At 47.3% G+C, this 19,122-nt stretch overlaps 1 protein-coding gene across 2 annotated transcripts in view; it reads left to right on the top strand.

The window, feature by feature from the left end:
- Positions 1-19,122, top strand: part of LOC138665532 (heparan-alpha-glucosaminide N-acetyltransferase-like) — a 1,558,440-nt gene that overhangs the window by 293,070 nt on the left and 1,246,248 nt on the right. The gene's annotated exons all lie outside the window — the stretch shown is intronic.

Consider the following 19,122-nt stretch of genomic DNA (forward strand, 5'->3'; position numbering starts at 1 on the left):
AAACTTTTTCCTGCTGCTCCGGCTTTAAAAGCTGTTTTCCTACTCCCAGATAAGAGAGCCTTCGAGGCCTTGTGTAGCCAGACGATGGTGCTGGCTCAACACCTCGATCCTTTGGTGCTATTTTGCTTTCCCCACTACCACCAGATGCTCCTCCACCACCATCAGTACCAGCTGGCAACGCCTGCCCATGGCCTCTTCCACCAGACTTCCTCAAACAAAAATAACAAGTTATGTGGTACTGTGAAACAAGGTAGAAGGTGTATATAAACTTGTGGTGAATTTTAATCTCTCTTTTTTGGGGGGGGAGACTGCAACAATACTCAGGCGTAGTGTATTACACTACACAATGTAAGTGGCAGAACGTGGCTGGAAGATGTACAACAAACTAACAGAACTGTGACGTAGATCCACTTAGTGCCAATTTAAATCTCCCTTTTATTTGGGGGAGGCTGCAACAAAACTCAATAGTATATACTTGGCACACTCTCGTGGGTCTGATGCAAAAGTTTTTATTACAATACATACAGTATCACAATGTTCAAGCGTTTCGGTCACGAGTGGTCCTTCATCAGTGTGTTCTAGAAAAATAATAAAATAAAGTGCATAGACAAATGCAAAGAAAAATTACCAAAATGAAGTATATACAAGTAATTACATTAGGTCATATATAACAGATCGAACGACGGGAGAAGGTGACCAAGCATTATAGCTTCCATGTGCCATATTGGCGATACAGATAATAAATACATAGGGATTAAGACCTGAAAAAAACCTTGGAACGACCAAAGGAAGAGACAGGAGTGTATGCTGAACAATACGGGCGAGGATGATACATGCTGAGAAACGCTAAATATATAAAGGTACATACCTATAAAAGCAAGAGCAGGGGAATGGTGTTTTTTTTTATATATGTATGACCCGGACCCTAATACCAGAGAAAATTGCATCTGTGGTAAAACAAAAGTGTGTAGGTATATATGCTATACGGGTGGGAGGTGACAAGAGAATTATAGCTGTGTAAGTGGACGTACCAAATTTGTACCCTGAACAGGGGATCCTGTGGTTAGAGGGCTATGACCAGCCGATCTAATGGGAGAAAAATTATATTAAGGAGATGCCATATAGAGCATGCCCCATCAAAGTCCTGCCGGGTAACATAAATTGGTGTGCGCTACTACTGGGCGCTGTAATATTACACTTACCAAGCTGTAAGTCAGGCCAGAGGATAGGAGTCAAACGCGGTATCCGCCGCAGATCTGCTGGTGATGGTGCATAGTCCACGTGTGTGTGAGTTTATAGAGGCCGGTGTGCGTGCTCCGACTGGGGGATGAACCGGAAGTAGTCGACCGGAACTGATCTCCCATTAGATCGGCTGGTCATATCCCTCTAACCACAGGATCCCCTGTTCAGGGTACAAATTTGGTAGGTCCACTTACACAGCTATAATTCTCCTGTCACCTCCCACCCGTATAGCATATATACAGTACCTACACACTTTTGTTTTACCACAGATGCAATTTTCTCTGGTATTAGGGTCCGGGTCATACATATTTAAAAAACCCCACCATTCCCCTTGCTCTCGCTTTTATAGGTATGTACCTTTATATATTTAGCGTTTCTCAGCATGTATCACCCTCGCCCGTATTGTTCAGCATACACTCCTGTCTCTTCCCTTGGTGGTTCCAAGGTTTTTTTTCAGGTCTTAATCCCTATGTATTTATTATCTGTATCGCCAATAGGGCACATGGAAGCTATAATGCTTGGTCACCTTCTCCCGTCATTCGATCTGTTATATATGACCTAATGTAATTACTTGTATATACTTCATTTTGGTAAATTTTCTTTGTATTTGTCTATGCACTTTATTTTATTATTTTTCTAGAGCACACTGATGAAGGTCTACTCATGACCGAAACATTTCAACATTGTGATACTGTATGTACTGTAACAAACACTTTTGCATCAGACCCATGAGAGTGTGCCAAGTATATACCGTATTTTTCGGACTATAAGACGCACCGGACCATAAGACGCACCCCAAATTTGGGGTGAAAATTGCAGAAAAAAAGATTTTTTATAACATGGGGGTCCGTCTTATTGTCCGAATTTACAGTATCTTATGGCGGTGGCAGAGCAGGGTCACAGGAGGCAAGGTGGGGTGATGCTGGGATGAGGAGGTGCTGGGATGAGAAGGTGCTGGGATGAGAAGGTGCTGGGATCAGGAGGTGCTGGGATCAGGAGTTGCTGGGATCAGGAGGTGCTGGGATCAGGAGGTGCTGGGATCAGGAGGTGCTGGGATCAGGAGGTGCTGGGATGAGAAGGTGCTGGGATGAGAAGGTGCTGGGATCAGGAGGTGCTGGGATCAGGAGGTGCTGGGATCAGGAGGTGCAGTGAGAGGTATGGCGTGAGAGGGGTCCCTGGCGTACCATGCAGGCTTACCTAGGTGGCAGAGGTGCGGTGGCAGAGGTCCGGTGGCAGAGGTGCGGTGGCGGGGGTGTGGCGGCAGAGGAGGCGCAGGAAGCGGGGTCCCTTTCCCCGGTATGGTGATGCAGCAGGCCCGGTATGCAGCAGAGCCGGGTGAATCCTCTTGTTATCGGTGGGCGCGGCCATCTTCCTGAGGCCGCGCGTGTGCAGATGAAGCGCTCTGCTCCCGGGGCTTCAGGAAAATGGCCGCGGGAGGCCGCGCGTGCGCAGATGGAGATCGCGGCGGCCATTTTCCTGAAGCCCCGGGAAGCAGAGCACTCCATCTGCGCACGCGCGGCCTCCGGAAAATTGCCGCCACCACCGATAACAAGAGGATTCACCCGGCTCTGCTGCATACTGGGCCTGCTGCATCACCATACCGGGGAAAGGGACCCCGCTTACTGCGCCTCCTCTGCCGCCACACCCCCGCAACCGCACCTCTGCCACCGGACCTCTGCCACCGCACCTCTGCCACCTAGGTAAGCCTGCATTGCGACTATTAGACGCACCCCCCATTTTCCCCCCTTTTTTGGGGGGGAAAAAGTGCGTCTTTTAGTCCGAAAAATACGGTACTATAGAGCTATTACAAGGTCTGGGCACCTATTTCTTCAGCACCTCCACCCTTGGGCTGTGCTTGTCATTTACAATGTAAATGGCAGAACGTGGCTGGAAGATGTACGACAAACTAACAGAACTGTGATGTAGATCCACTTAGTGCCAATTTAAATCTCCCTTTTATTTGGGGGAGACTGCAGCAAAACTCAGGCCCAGTATATTACACTACACAATATAAGTGGCAGAACGTGGCTGGAAGATATACGACAAACTAACAGAACTGTGACGTAGATCCACTTAGTGCCAATTTAAATCTCCCTTTTATTTGGGGGAGACTGCAACAAAACTCAGGTCCAGTGTATTACACTACACATTATAAGTGGCAGAACGTGGCTGGAAGATATATCAAAAAATACAAGGGCTGTAGTACAATTTCAATCTCCCTACAATGATCTCAGGACAAGTATGGCAGCAATAAAAAGGACTGCTGCACACAAGTGTGGACAAAGAAACAAGATAACTGTGCAGAAAGGAGCAACAGGATTTTTGCTTTTAAAAAAGCAGTTGGTTTGCACAGCGGTGTACAAACAGCAATGCAGCTATCAGGGAGCCTGATAGGGCAGCCTAAAAAGCTACAGAGCTGATGCACAAAAAAAAAACCTCCACTGTCTCTGCAAAGAAAAGGTGGTGTTGGACAGTGGAAATCGCTACAGCACAAGCAGTTTCGGGGTTAATCTTCCCTCCCTAACTATATCCCTTCTTCTGATGAAGCTGCAGCAACGTCTCCCTATGCTACGATCGGCAGAAGTAAGATGGTGGTCGGTGTGCCTGCCCCTTTATAGCCTCTGTGACGCCACAGAAAGCAAGCCAATCACTGTAATGCCCTTCTCTAAGATGGTGGAGACTGAGACCTATGTCATCACGCTGTCCACACTCTGCATTCTCCTTCATTGGATGAAAAATGGCGCTGAAAGAGTCATACGAAACGCGACTTTGGCGCAAAGATCGCCGACCTCATGGCCGATCCCACACTAGGATCGGGTCGGGCTTCACGAAACCCAACTTTGCCGAAAGTCGGCAACTTTTGAAAATGTCCGATCCGTTTCGCTCAACCCTAAACCCCAGTGTTGGTCCAGCCAGACCCATCTAGACCTTTTTCCCAATTTCAATTTTCCATCACCTTCCGTCCAGGGTCTAAGAATGTAAAAGCAGATGCATTGTCCCGAAGCTTTGATCCGGTGTCTCCTCCTGAACCCACATCCTCCATTCTTCAGCCCGGGGTGGTGGTGGTCGAAACCTCGTCTGATTTGGAGAGAGAAATTTTTGAGGCCCAGGCTCTGGCTCCCAATAATAAACCTGTGGGGAAATTGTTTGCACAGACCATTTCGTCTTAGACTCCTGTGGGAGTTTCATGAGTCTGTATTGAGTGCTCATCCTGGGATTTCGGCCACCCGGAAGGCAGTTGCTAGGGTTTTCTGGTGGCCCTCTTTGGTCGCGGATGTTAAAAGGTTTGTGTCTGCATGTGCGGTTTTTGCCCATTCTAAAAATTCTCATTGCCGGCTAGGGAATTGGTGCCTTTACCAATTCCAGATAGACCATGCACACATTTGTCCATGGATTTTATCACAAATCTCCATCCAGGGGTAACTCTGTTGTGTGGATGGTGGTGGATTGATTTTCCAAACAGGCTCATTTTGTACCTCTGCCCACTATACCGTCTGCTGAATCCTTGGCCACTTTGTTTGTGCTGCATGTGATCTGTCTGCATGGTGTGCCTACGAATGTGGTGTCTGACAGAGGTGTGCAGTTTGTGGCCAAGTTTTGGAGGGCTTTTTGTAAGAAGTTGGGAATTACTTTTTCCTTTGCCTATCATCCGGAGTCTAATGGGTAAACCGAATGCACTAACCAGTCCTTGGAGCAAATTCTGAGATGTTTGGCATCTTCCAGACAGGATGACTGGTGTGATGCGCTACCCATGACAGAGTTTGCTTTCAATCGTCATGTGAGTGAGTCCAAGGGAATGTCTCCCTTCCTGGTCAACTATGGGTTTTTCCCACTTTGGGGAGTTTTCTCGCATGGACTCAGGTTGTCTGGGGGCGGAGGGTACTGTGCAACGTGTTGTGAATTCTGTGGCTGAATTCACTCCTGTGGTCACAAGTGGTACTGCAGCTTCTGAGCTTCCTCCCTCAGGTGTTCTGGTGAGCTCGTTGGCTGCTTTGTTATTTAACTCCACCTGATTCTGTCTTCCTTGCTCCTTGTCAATGTTCCAGTGTTGGACCTGAGCTTCTGGATCTTTCCTGTGGCCTGCTGCTTTGCTTAGATAAGTGCTTCTTTGCTTTTGTTGCTACTTTTTCTGTCCAGCTTGTTTATTCGTTTTTGCTGGAAGCTCTGAGACGCAAAGGGTGCACCGCCGTGCCGTTAGTTCGGCACGGTGGGTCTTTTTGCCCCCTTTGCGTGGTTTTTTGCTTTAGGGTTTTTTGTAGACTGCAAAGTTCTCTTTGCTATCCTCGCTCTATCTAGAATATCGGGCCTCACTTTGCTGAATCTATTTCATCCCTACGTTTGTCTTTTCATCTTGCTAACAGTCATTATATGTGGGGGGCTGCCTTTTCCTTTGGGGTATTTCTCTGAGGCAAGTCAGGCTTGTTTTTCTATCTTCAGGCTAGTCAGCTCCTCAGGCTGTGCCGAGTTGCATAGGTAGTGACAGGCGCAATCCACAGCTGCCTTTAGTTGTGTTTAGGATAGGTTCAGGTATTGCGGTCTACAGAGATTCCACGTCTCAGAGCTCGTTCTATTGTTTTTGGGTTATTGTCAGATCACTGTATGTGCTCTGATTGCTGGCACACTGTGTCACTGGATTGCCTACATAACAGTACAAGGAGCCAACCTAATGATTCTCAATAGAGGGAAAAAAGAAGTTCTGACATCATTTTTTTTTTCTCAGCTCTGTGTTCAGTCTTTTTTTTCCCCTAGACATTTGGGTGTTTCAGGACACAGGTGTGGACATGGATATTCAGGGTCTGTGCTCTTCAATGGATAATCTCGTTACAAATGTACAAAGGATTCAAGATACTATTGATCAGAAATCTATGTTAGAACCAAGAATTCCTATTCCTGATTTGTTTTTTGGTGATAGAACTAAGTTTCTTAATTTCAAAAATAATTGTAAGCTATTTCTGGCCTTGAAACCTCATTCTTCTGGTAATCCTATTCAACAGGTTTTGATTATTATTTCTTTTTTGCGCGGCGACCCTCAGGACTGGGCATTTTCTCTTGCGCCAGGAGACCCTGCATTGAGTAATGTCAATGCGTTTTTCCTGGCGCTCGGATTGCTTTACGATGAGCCTAATTCAGTGGATCAGGCTGAGAAAAATTTGCTGGCTTTGTGCCAGGGTCAGGATGATATAGAAGTATATTGTCAGAAATTTAGGAAGTGGTCAGTACTCACTCTGTGGAATGAATCTGCGCTGGCAGCTTTGTTCAGAAAGGGTCTCTCTGAGGCTCTTAAGGATGTCATGGTGGGTTTTCCTATGCCTGCTGGTTTGAATGAGTCTATGTCTTTGGCCATTCAGATCGGTCGACGCTTGTGCGAGCGTAAATCTGTGCACCATTTGGCGGTATTGTCTAAGATTAAACCTGAGCCTATGCAGTGCGATAGGACTATGACCAGAGTTGAACGGCAAGAACACAGACGTCTGAATGGTCTGTGTTTCTACTGTGGTGATTCCACTCATGCTATTTCTGATTGTCCTAAGCGCACTAAGCGGTTCGATAGGTCTGCCGTCATTGGTACTGTACAATCCAAATTCCTTCTGTCCATTACCTTGATATGCTCTTTGTCATCGTATTCTGTCATGGCGTTTGTGGATTCAGGCGCTGCCCTGAATCTGATGGATTTGGATTATGCTAAACGTTGTGGGTTTTTCTTGGAGCCTTTGCGGTGTCCTATTCCGTTGAGAGGAATTGATGCTACACCTTTGGCCAAGAATAAACCTCAGTACTGGACCCAGCTGACCATGTGCATGGCTCCTGCACATCAGGAAGTTATTCGCTTTCTGGTGCTACATAATCTGCATGATGTGGTCGTGTTGGGGTTGCCATGGCTACAAACCCATAATCCAGTATTGGATTGGAACTCTATGTCGGTATCCAGCTGGGGTTGTCAGGGGGTACATGGTGATGTTCCATTTTTGTCTATTTCGTCATCCACTCCTTCTGAGGTCCCAGAGTTCTTGTCTGATTATCAGGATGTCTTTGAAGAGCCCAAGTCCGATGCCCTACCTCCGCATAGGGATTGTGATTGTGCTATCGATTTGATTCCTAGTAGTAAATTCCCTAAAGGTTGATTATTTAATTTATCCGTGCCTGAACACGCCGCTATGCGCAGTTATGTGAAGGAATCCCTGGAGAAGGGACATATTCGCCCATCGTCATCACCACTGGGAGCAGGGTTCTTTTTTGTAGCCAAGAAGGATGGTTCGCTGAGACCATGTATTGATTACTGCCTTCTTAATAAGATCACTGTTAAATTTCAGTATCCCTTGCCATTGTTATCTGACTTGTTTGCTCGGATTAAGGGGGCTAGTTGGTTCACTAAGATAGATCTTCGTGGTGCGTATAATCTGGTGAGAATCAGGCAAGGAGATGAATGGAAAACTGCATTTAATACGCCCGAGGGTCATTTTGAGTATCTAGTGATGCCGTTCGGACTTGCCAATGCTCCATCTGTGTTTCAGTCTTTTATGCATGACATCTTCCGTGAGTATCTGGATAAATTCCTGATTGTTTACTTGGATGACATTTTGATCTTCTCAGATGATTGGGATTCTCATGTGAAGCAGGTCAGAATGGTTTTCCAGGTCCTGCGTGCTAATTCTTTGTTTGTGAAGGGATCAAAGTGTCTCTTCGGTGTGCAGAAAGTTTCATTTTTGGGGTTCATCTTTTCCCCTTCTACTATCGAGATGGATCCGGTTAAGGTCCAAGCCATCCAGGATTGGACTCAGCCGACATCTCTGAAAAGTCTGCAAAAATTCCTGGGCTTTGCTAATTTTTATCGTCGCTTCATCTGTAATTTTTCTAGCATTGCCAAACCATTGACCGATTTGACCAAGAAGGGTGCTGATTTGGTTAATTGGTCTTCTGCTGCTGTGGAAGCTTTTCAGGAGTTGAAGCATCGTTTTTGTTCTGCCCCTGTGTTGTGTCAACCAGATGTTTCTCTTCCGTTCCAGGTCGAGGTTGATGCTTCTGAGATTGGAGCAGGGGCGGTTTTGTCACAGAGAGGTTCTGGTTGCTCAGTGTTGAAACCATGTGCTTTGTTTTCCAGGAAGTTTTCGGCTGCTGAGCGTAATTATGATGTGGGCAACCGAGAGTTGCTGGCCATGAAGTGGGCATTCGAGGAATGGCGTCATTGGCTTGAAGGAGCTAAGCATCGCGTGGTGGTATTGACTGATCATAAGAACCTTACTTATCTCGAGTCTGCCAAGCGCTTGAATCCTAGACAGGCCCGTTGGTCGTTATTTTTTGCCCGCTTCGATTTTGTGATTTCGTACCTTCCGGGCTCTAAAAATGTGAAGGCGGATGCTCTGTCTAGGAGTTTTATGCCCGACTCTCCGGGTTCATCTGAGCCGGCGAGTATCCTCAAGGAAGGAGTCATTGTGTCTGCCATCTCCCCTGATTTGCGGCGAGTGTTGCAAAAATTTCAGGCGAATAAACCTGATCGTTGTCCGGCGGAGAAACTGTTCGTCCCTGATAGGTGGACTACTAAAGTTATCTCTGAACTTCATTGTTCGGTGTTGGCTGGTCATCCTGGAATATTTGGTACCAGAGAGTTAGTGGCTAGATCCTTCTGGTGGCCATCTCTGTCACGGGATGTACGTACTTTCGTGCAGTCCTGTGGGATTTGTGCTAGGGCTAAGCCCTGCTGTTCACGTGCCAGTGGGTTGCTTTTGCCCTTGCCGGTCCCATAGAGGCCTTGGACACATATTTCGATGGATTTCATTTCTGACCTTCCCGTTTCTCAAAAGATGTCAGTCATTTGGGTGGTCTGTGATCGCTTTTCTAAAATGGTCCATCTGGTGCCCTTGGTTAGATTGCCTTCCTCCTCTGATTTGGTGCCTTTGTTCTTCCAGCATGTGGTTTGTTTGCATGGCATTCCTGAGAATATTGTTTCTGACAGAGGTTCCCAGTTTGTTTCGAGGTTTTGGCGAGCCTTTTGTGGTAGGATGGGCATTGACCTGTCTTTTTCCTCGGCTTTCCATCCTCAGACTAATGGCCAGACCGAACGAACCAATCAGACCTTGGAGACATATCTGAGATGTTTTGTTTCTGCAGACCAGGATGATTGGGTGTCCTTTTTGCCGTTGGCTGAGTTCGCCCTTAATAATCGGGCCAGCTCGGCTACCTTGGTCTCTCCATTTTTCTGCAATTCTGGGTTCCATCCTCGTTTCTCTTCAGGACAGGTTGAGTCTTCGGACTGTCCTGGTGTGGATTCTGTGGTGGACAGGTTGCAGCAGATCTGGACTCAGGTAGTGGACAATTTGGCCTTGTCCCAGGAGAAGGCTCAACTTTTCGCTAATCGCAGACGCCGTGTGGGTCCCCGACTTCGTGTTGGGGATCTGGTTTGGTTATCTTCTCGTCATATTCCTATGAAGGTTTCCTCTCCTAAATTTAAACCTCGTTTTGTTGGTCCGTATAGGATTTCTGAGATTCTCAATCCTGTGTCTTTTCGTCTGACCCTCCCAGACTCCTTTTCCATACATAATGTATTCCATAGGTCGTTGTTGCGGAGATACGTGGCACCTATGGTTCCATCTGTTGAGCCTCCTGCCCCGGTTTTGGTGGAGGGGGAATTGGAGTATATTGTGGAGAAAATTTTGGATTCTCGTGTTTCTAGACGGAAACTCCAGTATCTGGTTAAATGGAAGGGTTATGCTCAGGAAGATAATTCCTGGGTTTTTGCCTCTGATGTCCATGCTCCAGATCTTGTTCGTGCCTTTTATGTGGCTCATCCTGGTCGGCCTGGGGGCTCTGGTGAGGGTTCGGTGACCCCTCCTCAAGGGGGGGGTACTGTTGTGAATTCTGTGGCTGAATTCACTCCTGTGGTCACAAGTGGTACTGCAGCTTCTGAGCTTCCTCCCTCAGGTGTTCTGGTGAGCTCGTTGGCTGCTTTGTTATTTAACTCCACCTGATTCTGTCTTCCTTGCTCCTTGTCAATGTTCCAGTGTTGGACCTGAGCTTCTGGATCTTTCCTGTGGCCTGCTGCTCTGCTTACATAAGTGCTTCTTTGCTTTTGTTGCTACTTTTTCTGTCCAGCTTGTCTATTCGTTTTTGCTGGAAGCTCTGAGACGCAAAGGGTGCACCGCCGTGCCGTTAGTTCGGCACGGTGGGTCTTTTTGCCCCCTTTGCGTGGTTTTTTGCTTTAGGGTTTTTTGTAGACTGCAAAGTTCTCTTTGCTATCCTCGCTCTATCTAGAATATCGGGCCTCACTTTGCTGAATCTATTTCATCCCTACGTTTGTCTTTTCATCTTGCTAACAGTCATTATATGTGGGGGGCTGCCTTTTCCTTTGGGGTATTTCTCTGAGGCAAGTCAGGCTTGTTTCTATCTTCAGGCTAGTCAGCTCCTCAGGCTGTGCCGAGTTGCATAGGTAGTGACAGGCGCAATCCACAGCTGCCTTTAGTTGTGTTTAGGATAGGTTCAGGTATTGCGGTCTACAGAGATTCCACGTCTCAGAGCTCGTTCTATTGTTTTTGGGTTATTGTCAGATCACTGTATGTGCTCTGATTGCTGGCACACTGTGTCACTGGATTGCCTACATAACAGCAACGCTTAAAAGCCCTGTGGGTGGAGGTTCAGTGAAACATCACCAAGGCCCAGGGAAGGTATAAATTTTTTGCGGAAAAGAGGAGGGGGCTGGGTCCTGCGTTCCTAGTGGGCATGAAGGTGTGGTTATCCACCCGCAATATTAAGCTTAAGGACTCCTCGACCAAACTGGGTCCTAAGTTCATTGGGCCATATAAAATTCTTGAGGTTGTCAACATGGCGACCTACAGGTTAAAGCTTCCCGCCTCCTTCAAAATATCCGTTTTTCACAGGTCCATTGTGAAACCATTGGGGGCGGTCGAGGAGGACTCCTCATCCGTCACTTCTCCTGTGTTTGTGGAAGGTCATCTGGAGTATGAGATGGGGAGAATCGTTGATTCTTGGGTGTGCCAGAATCTGCAGTTTTTGATGAACTGGAAGGGGTATGGTCTGGAGGATCGGTCGTGGGTCTCGTCCGGTTCAGTGCATGCCGATCGGTTAGTTCGGTCTTTTCATGCCAGGCATCCTGAGAAGCCTGGGGTCCAGAGGGGGTACTGTCATGGTTGTGGACAGGGTTCCTTCCCTGTCCTCTTGTTGTTAATTTGTATAACCTCCTTCATCTGGGGATCCTTGTCAGTGATACATCTGTCTTAGCTGTGTGTCTGACCCTGGTGTGCTTGCATACTGTTGCCTGGTTGCTTTCTTGTGTATCACTCGGTGTTTTCTCATTCTGTGCTTTTTCCTACATCCATGATCTTTTCATTACTCAAAAACTTTCCTTCCTCACCATCACTGGAACCTGGCTCACCCCCTCTGACACAGATACTCCTGCTGCACTTTCATATGGTGGATTCCACCTTTCCCACACCCCCTGCCCCAGCAGCAAGCATGGTGGAGGAGTTGGTTCTCTCCTGTCAAATAACTGCTCGTTCATCCCAGTCCCACTGCCACTATCTATTACCCTCTCTTCCTTTGAGGTGTATTTTGTGCGCATCTATTCCCTCTCCAACCTCCAACTGGCTGTCATTTACCACCTCCGAGGGCCAGCCACCACCTTCTTTGACCACTTCACTATCTGGCTACTTCATTTCCTTTCCACGGACATCCCCACTATCATCATGGATGACTTCAACATCCCCATTGACACTTCCCTCCCAGCTGCCACTAAACTATCTCTCCCTTCCTCCTTCAGCCTCACTCAATCGTCTTCTGCAGCCACTCACAAAGATGGCCACACATTGGACCACATTTTCAACCACCTCTGCTCCCTATATAACCTCTCTAACTTGCCTCTCCCTCTTTCTGACCACAACTTACTCACATTCTCTTACCTTCTCCACTCCTTGTCCACAATCCTCACTCCACAAACTCGCACACCCTAGCAGAAATCTTAAACACCTCGATCTACACTCACTCTCTTAATCCCTCCTCCCTCTTACAGACATAAGTTCCCTACACAATGCAAATGCCGCTGCTGCTTTATATAACCCCACAATAGCTGTAGCTCTGGAATCGGTTGCTCCTCTCATACATACCAGAGCTCACAATATCAACAGACAGTCCTTGCACACCAGCCTGACCAAAGTACTGAGACGGGCAACCAGGGTTGCTGAGAAGATATGGAAATGATCCCACTCCAATGAGCACTTCATCGCATTCAAACAGTCCCTCACTGCTTTCAAGGCCACACTAGCTGCAGCAAAACAAACCTACTTCTCATCTCTCATATCCTCCCTGTCTCACAACCCTAAACAGTTATTCAACACTTTCAATTCTCTCCTCCGTCCCCCAGCACCTCTCCCTCTCCACTCATCTCGTCTGAAGACTCATTTTTCAAGCAGAAGATCAATAACATCAGAGACAGTTTTGGTCGACAACTCCCAGAGCCCTTCCTCCTAACTGCTCAGCCCTCCTTCTCCAAAACCAACTTCTCCACTATTACAGAAAATCGATTCTCCACTCTACTTTCAAGATCACATCTCACCACCAGTGCACTTGACCAGATCCCATCCCACTTCATCCCAAACCTCACCACAGTCTTCATCCCAACTCTAACCCATCTCTTCAACCTATCACTAACAGCTGGTGTTTTCCCCTCAAGCTTTAAACATGCCTCAATCACACCTATCCCCAAAAAACCTCTCTTGACTCATTCTCTGCAACTAGCTATCACCCCATATCACTTCTCCCCTATGCCTAAAAACTACTGGAACAACACGTCCATCTTGAACTGTCCTCCCACTTCTCTTCTTGCTCCCTCTTTGACTACTTTCAATCTGTCTTCTGGCCGCATCACTCCACAGAAACTGCCCTAACTAAAGTCACCAATGACCTATTAACTGCCAAAGCCAAGCGACACTACTCTGTCCTCCTCCTCCTAGACCTGTCCTCTGCCTTTGACACAGTGGAACATTCCCTACTATTACAGACCCTCTCATCTCTTGGCATCACTGACTTGGCTCTATCTTGGATTTCGTCTTACCTAACAGACCGGACTTTCAGCGTCTCCCATTCGCACACCACCTCCTCACTTCGCCCCCTATCTGTCGGATTCCCGCAAGGTTCAGTCCTAGGGCCTCTGCTCTTCTCCATCTGTACCTTTGGCCTCAGACAGCTCATAGTCCCACGGCTTTCAGTATCATCTCTACGTAGACGACACTCAGATCTACATATCAACAACCTACTGACAGGAATCCCACAATGTCTGTCTGCTATTTCATCCCTCTTCTCCACTAGATTTCTAAAACTTAATATGGACAAAACAGAATTCATCAACTTTAGCTCGTCTCACTCGACTCCCCCAACAGACCTATCCATTAAATGAAATGGCTGCTCACTCTCCCCATTGTCACAAGCTCGCTGCCTCGGGGCTATCCTTGACACTGATCTCTACTTCAAACCACATATCCCTTCCACTTCCTGCTGATTTCAACTCAGAAATATTTCCCGGATCCGTACATTGCTAAACCAAGAATTTGCAAAAAACCCTAGTCCATGCCCTCATCATCTCCCGCCTTGACTACTGCAACCTCCTGCACTGTGGCCTCCCCTCTGAAACTCTCACACCCCTCCAATCTATTCTAAACTCTGCTGCCCGACTAATCCACCTGTCCCCCTGCTATTCCCCAACCTCTCCCATCTGTCAATCCCTGCAGTGTGTGACAATTCACAGGGAAAACCAAAAAGTGGACCCACTGGACCGTGACGACGATCCCCTCACCGACGAGCTGGCCTGATGGACCGCCCCCTATACAGGGAGAGTTAGGGGCAGGCCTGTGAGGGACTATTACCACGGAATCTGGAGGACCAGGATGAAAAAGAGAGAGACCAAAGGAAACACAGGACCAGAGGAAGAGAAGGAGGTACAAGACTGGCAGGAGCGGAAGAGACACAGGATAGGCGAGAGTACCACAGAGAAGCAGGACTACAGAGACTCGGGACTGTAAAGGCTCGAGAGCGCAAAGAGGACTGCAGAGACACAGGAGTAGCGAGTGGGCTGCAGAGATTCTGGAATGGCAAGTGAGGCTGCAGAAGCACAGGATAGCGAAGGCACAGGAAAGGCAAGGAGCTCAGCAGCGGCACAGGACTGTAGAGACACAGGAATGGCGAGTGAGGCTGCAGAGATACTGGAATAGTGAGTGAAGCCGCAGAGACACAAAGAGAGAACCGAGGTCAGGAAGCTAGGAGTACATGGAATGGCGTACGGCCAAGAGCACTTGAAGGCACAAATGATCATCAGGCACAGAGGGGCGGCAGGAAGTAGTTTACATACCAGGGCGATGAGCACTTCCGGGTAACAGTCCTCCAGGATTATAGAGAGGACGAGAAAGAGCGCCAGCAGGAAGATTAGAAGTGCGCATGCGCAGTGCTGAATCTGGCGTTCGCGCATGCCCGACGAGCAGCTGAGGTCGTGGGCAAGCGCTGAGGAGAAGACACCGCAGGAGAGGAGACACGCCGGAACGCCGAGGACATGTGAGTATGACAGGGCACGGGAGGCGACAGCGGCAGCGGCATGACAGTACCCCCATCCTTACCTCCCTCCCTTCTCTTAAGGCTGGAAAGAAACCTAGCTAAAATTTGAGGAGCCTGAATGTTTTCTTGAGGCTCCCAGGACCTCTCCTCAGGACCGAAACCCTTCCAGTCTGCCAAAAACAAAGTTCTACTTCTAAGTCTTTTCATGGCCAAAATATACTTCATCTCAAAGACATTATCCGCAGAAACAGACGAAGGTGAAGACAAGGTCGAGGCATGAAACTGATTAAAAATTACAGATTTAAGGAGAGAAACATGAAAGGAATTGGGAATACGAAGAGAGGCAGGTAACTTAAGCTTGTTAGAAACATTGTTAATATGTGCCAAACTTCTAAAGGACCAATGTAGCGAGGATCCAGTTTATGCGAAGGGATTTTAAGGTGAATAAATTTAGAAGAAAACCAGACCTTATCCCTAGGATGGAATACAGGAGAATCGAGATGCCTTTTATCCACATGTCTCTTCATCCTATGCTGAGCTAGTTTGAGAGCAGACTTGGTCTCCTGCCAGACCCTTGAGATTTCCCTAGACAGAAGATCTGCCGCTGGCACAGAAGAGACAGGAAGAACCGGTAGAGGAAGCCCAGGATGTTGTCCATAAATGACAAAAAATGGAGACTTGGTAGAGGCTTCACTGGTATGATTATTATAAGAAAATTCGGCCCACGGTAGTAAGTCAGACCAATCATTTTGATGAGCATTGGAGAAATGCCGGAGATAAGTGACCAAAATTTGATTAGTACGCTCCACTTGGCCGTTGGATTGTGGATGATAGGACAAAGAAATGTCAAGTGAGATGTTCATCGACTTGCAGAGAGACCTCCATAATAGAGCGGTGAACTGGAATCTTCGGTCAGAAACTATATGCTGTGGTAGACCATGAATGCGGAAAATATGTTGAACAAAAATCTTCAAAACACACGAGCCGAAGGTAAGCCAGGGAGAGCAATGAAATGAGCCATTTTAGAAAACGGTCCATGATCACGAGGATGACGGTGCAACCAGAAGAACGAGGCAGATCAGTAATAAAATCTACTGCAATATGTTGCCACGGAGTAGTAGGCACAGGAAGAGGATGTATAAGACCAGGAGGTAACTGCCTAGGAACCTTGTTCTTAGCACAGGAAGGACATGAAATGCTAAAACTTCGGACATCCTTCAAAAGAGTCGGCCACCAGTAGTAGCGAGATATGAGATAGAGTTTTCTTGAAACCGACATGACCCACCAGCTTGGAGGCATGTCCCCAGAGTAAAACATGTTTCTTGTCCTTCTCAGAAACAAAAGGTCTTACCTGGAGGTAAAGAGTTAAGAGAGACCGGAGCAACCATGCTGACTCTGCTTGGATCAATGATGTGCGTGTTCTCCTCCTCAGCATCCACCGACAAGAAGAATCTGTAAAGAGTGTCGGCCTTGAAGTTTTTCTCTCCAGGCAGGAAGCGAAGTTCAAAGTCAAATCGGGCAAAGAATAAAGCCCACCTGGCTGGTCGGGGTTCAGTCAGTGCGCAGAAGGAATGTAGGCCAAATTCTTATGATCCGTATAGATTACAAAGGGATGTAAGGCTCCCTCCAGTAGATACCTCCACTCCTCCAGTGCCAATTTGATGGCCAAAAGTTCTCTGCCGCCAATGGAATAATTTCATTCAGAAGACGACAAGATCTTGGAGAAGAAGCCACAAGGCACAAGACAACCAGAAGAGGACCTCTGAGAAAGCACAGCTCCAGCTCTGATAGCAGAGGCGTCAACCTCTAGGAAGAAGGGTTTAATTGCTTCAGGGCGATGAAGTACAGGAGCGGAGGCGAACGCTTCTTTGAGGGACAGGAAAGCCTCTTCGGCCTCTGCTGGCAAATGATGAAGGTTGGCACCTTTTTTAATCAGAGAAGAGATGTGAACCGACAAGGAGGAAAAGTGAGGAATAAACTGCCGATAATAATTTGCTAATCCTACAAAATGCTGAATTGCCTTCACTCCAAGTGGACATGGCCAATTGAGTACGGCATAAACTTTACCTGGATCCATACGCAGACCTGAATCGGAGATGATGAAACCCAAGAACAGCAGTGACAACTGTTTTGCATACAGACGATTCTCTCTCAGACATAGAAGAACTTGCCGAACATCTCTTGGATGTGAAAGCAGATCCGGTGAAAACGCAAGGATATCGTCCAAATATACCACAACACAGGTGTAAAGTAGGTCCCGAAAAACGTCATTCATCAACTCTTGAAAGACTGCAGGAGCATTAGATAAGCTGAAGGGCATCACCAAATACTCATAATGGCCATCTCGGGTGTTAAACGCAGTCTTCCATTCGTCTCCCAAGCGAATTAGGATCAAATTATAAGCTCCTCTGAGATCCAGTTTAGTGAAGATGCGTGCTCCCCGTAGACCAGGGGTGTCAAACTGCATTCCTCAGGGGCTGCAAACAGGTCATGTTTTCAGGATTTCCTTCTACTGCACAGGTGATAATTTAATCACCTCAACAAATAATGAGTTTGTGATTAAATTATCACCTGTGCAGTACAAGGAAATCCTGAAAACATGACCTGTTTTCAGCCCTCGAGGAATGCAGTATGACACCCCTGCCGTAGACGATCAAAGAGTTCTGGGATGAGAGGAAGTGAATACTTATTTTTAGTTGTGATATTATTGAGGCCACAATAATCAATGCAGGGAAGAAGGGAACCATCCTTCTTCTTGAAAGGAAACACAGGACCAGAGGAAGAGAAGGAGGTACAAGACTGGCAGGAGCGGAAGAGACACAGGATAGGCAAGAGTACCACAGAGAAGCAGGACTACAGAGACTCGGGACCGCAAAGAGGACTGCAGAGACACAGGAGTGGCGAGTGGGCTGCAGAGATTCTGGAATGGGAAGTGAGGCTGCAGAAACACAGGAGAGAAAAGGCACAGGAATGGCAAGGAGCTCAGCAGTGGCACAGGACTGTAGAGACACAGGAATGGCGAGTGAGGCTGCAGAGATACTGGAATGGTGAGTGAAGTTGCATAGACACAAAGAGAGAACCGAGGTCAGGAAGCTAGGAGTACACAGAAAGGTGTACGGCCAAGAGCACTTGAAGGCACAAATGATCATCAGGCACAGAGGGGCAGCAGGAAGCGATTTACATACCAGCGCGATGAGCACTCCCAGGTAACAGTTCTCCAGGATGACAGAGAGGTCGAGAAGGAGCGCCAGCAGGAAGATTAGAAGTGCACGCGCGCAGTGCTGAATCTGGCATGCGCACGCACCCAACGAGCAGCTGAGGCCGGGGGCGAGCGCTGAGGAGAAGACACCGCTGGAGAGGAAGCGCGCCAGAACGCCGAGGACAGGTGAGTATGACAGGGCGCGGGAGACGGCAGAGGCATGACACACTGGCTCCCCATTACACATTGACTCCAGTTTAAAACCCTAACCATGACATACAAAACCATCCGCAATCTTTGTCCTCCATACATCTGTGACCTCATCTCCTAGTACTTACCTGCACGCAACCTCTGATCCTCACAAGATCTCCTTCTATACTCCCCTCTTATCTCCTCTTTCCTCAATCACATACAAGATTTCTCCCACGCATCAACATACTTTTGAACTCTCTACCTCAACACATCAGACTCTCGCCTACGGTGGAAACCTTCAAAAAGAACCTGAAGACCTACCTCTTCTGACAAACCTACAACCTGCAGTAACAACTGATAGACCAAAATGCTGCATGACCAGCTCTACCCTCACCTACTGTATTCTCACCCATCCCTTGTAGGTTGTGAGCCCTCGCGGGCAGGGTCCTCTCTGCTCATGTACCCGTCATGACTTGTATTGAATAAGATTATTGTACTTGTTTTTTATTATGTATACCCCTCCTCACATGTAAAGTGACATGGAATAAATGGCCCTATAATAATAATATACAGTATATCAACCATAAATAGTACAGTAGTAGCTAACAAAATTTAGAGCTTCCAATCCTAAAACAACTGAACTGATTTAACCACATTAGATGTATAGTTACTTCTAAGGTGGTCTCCCCTTGTTTTCTGTGGGCTCTGGCAATGAGCCTGCTACTTTTATAATAATAATATACAGTATATCAACCATAAATAGTACAGTAGTAGCTAACAAAATTTAGAGCTTCCAATCCTAAAACAACTGAACTGATTTAACCACATTAGATGTATAGTTACTTCTAAGGTGGTCTCCCCTTGTTTTCTGTGGGCTCTGGCAATGAGCCTGCTACTTTTCCTGCACATGTCAGCTGATTTCATCAGCTGACATGTGCCCC

This window comes from Ranitomeya imitator, chromosome 2 (genome assembly GCF_032444005.1).
Source record: "Ranitomeya imitator isolate aRanImi1 chromosome 2, aRanImi1.pri, whole genome shotgun sequence".
NCBI lineage: Eukaryota > Metazoa > Chordata > Amphibia > Anura > Dendrobatidae > Ranitomeya > Ranitomeya imitator.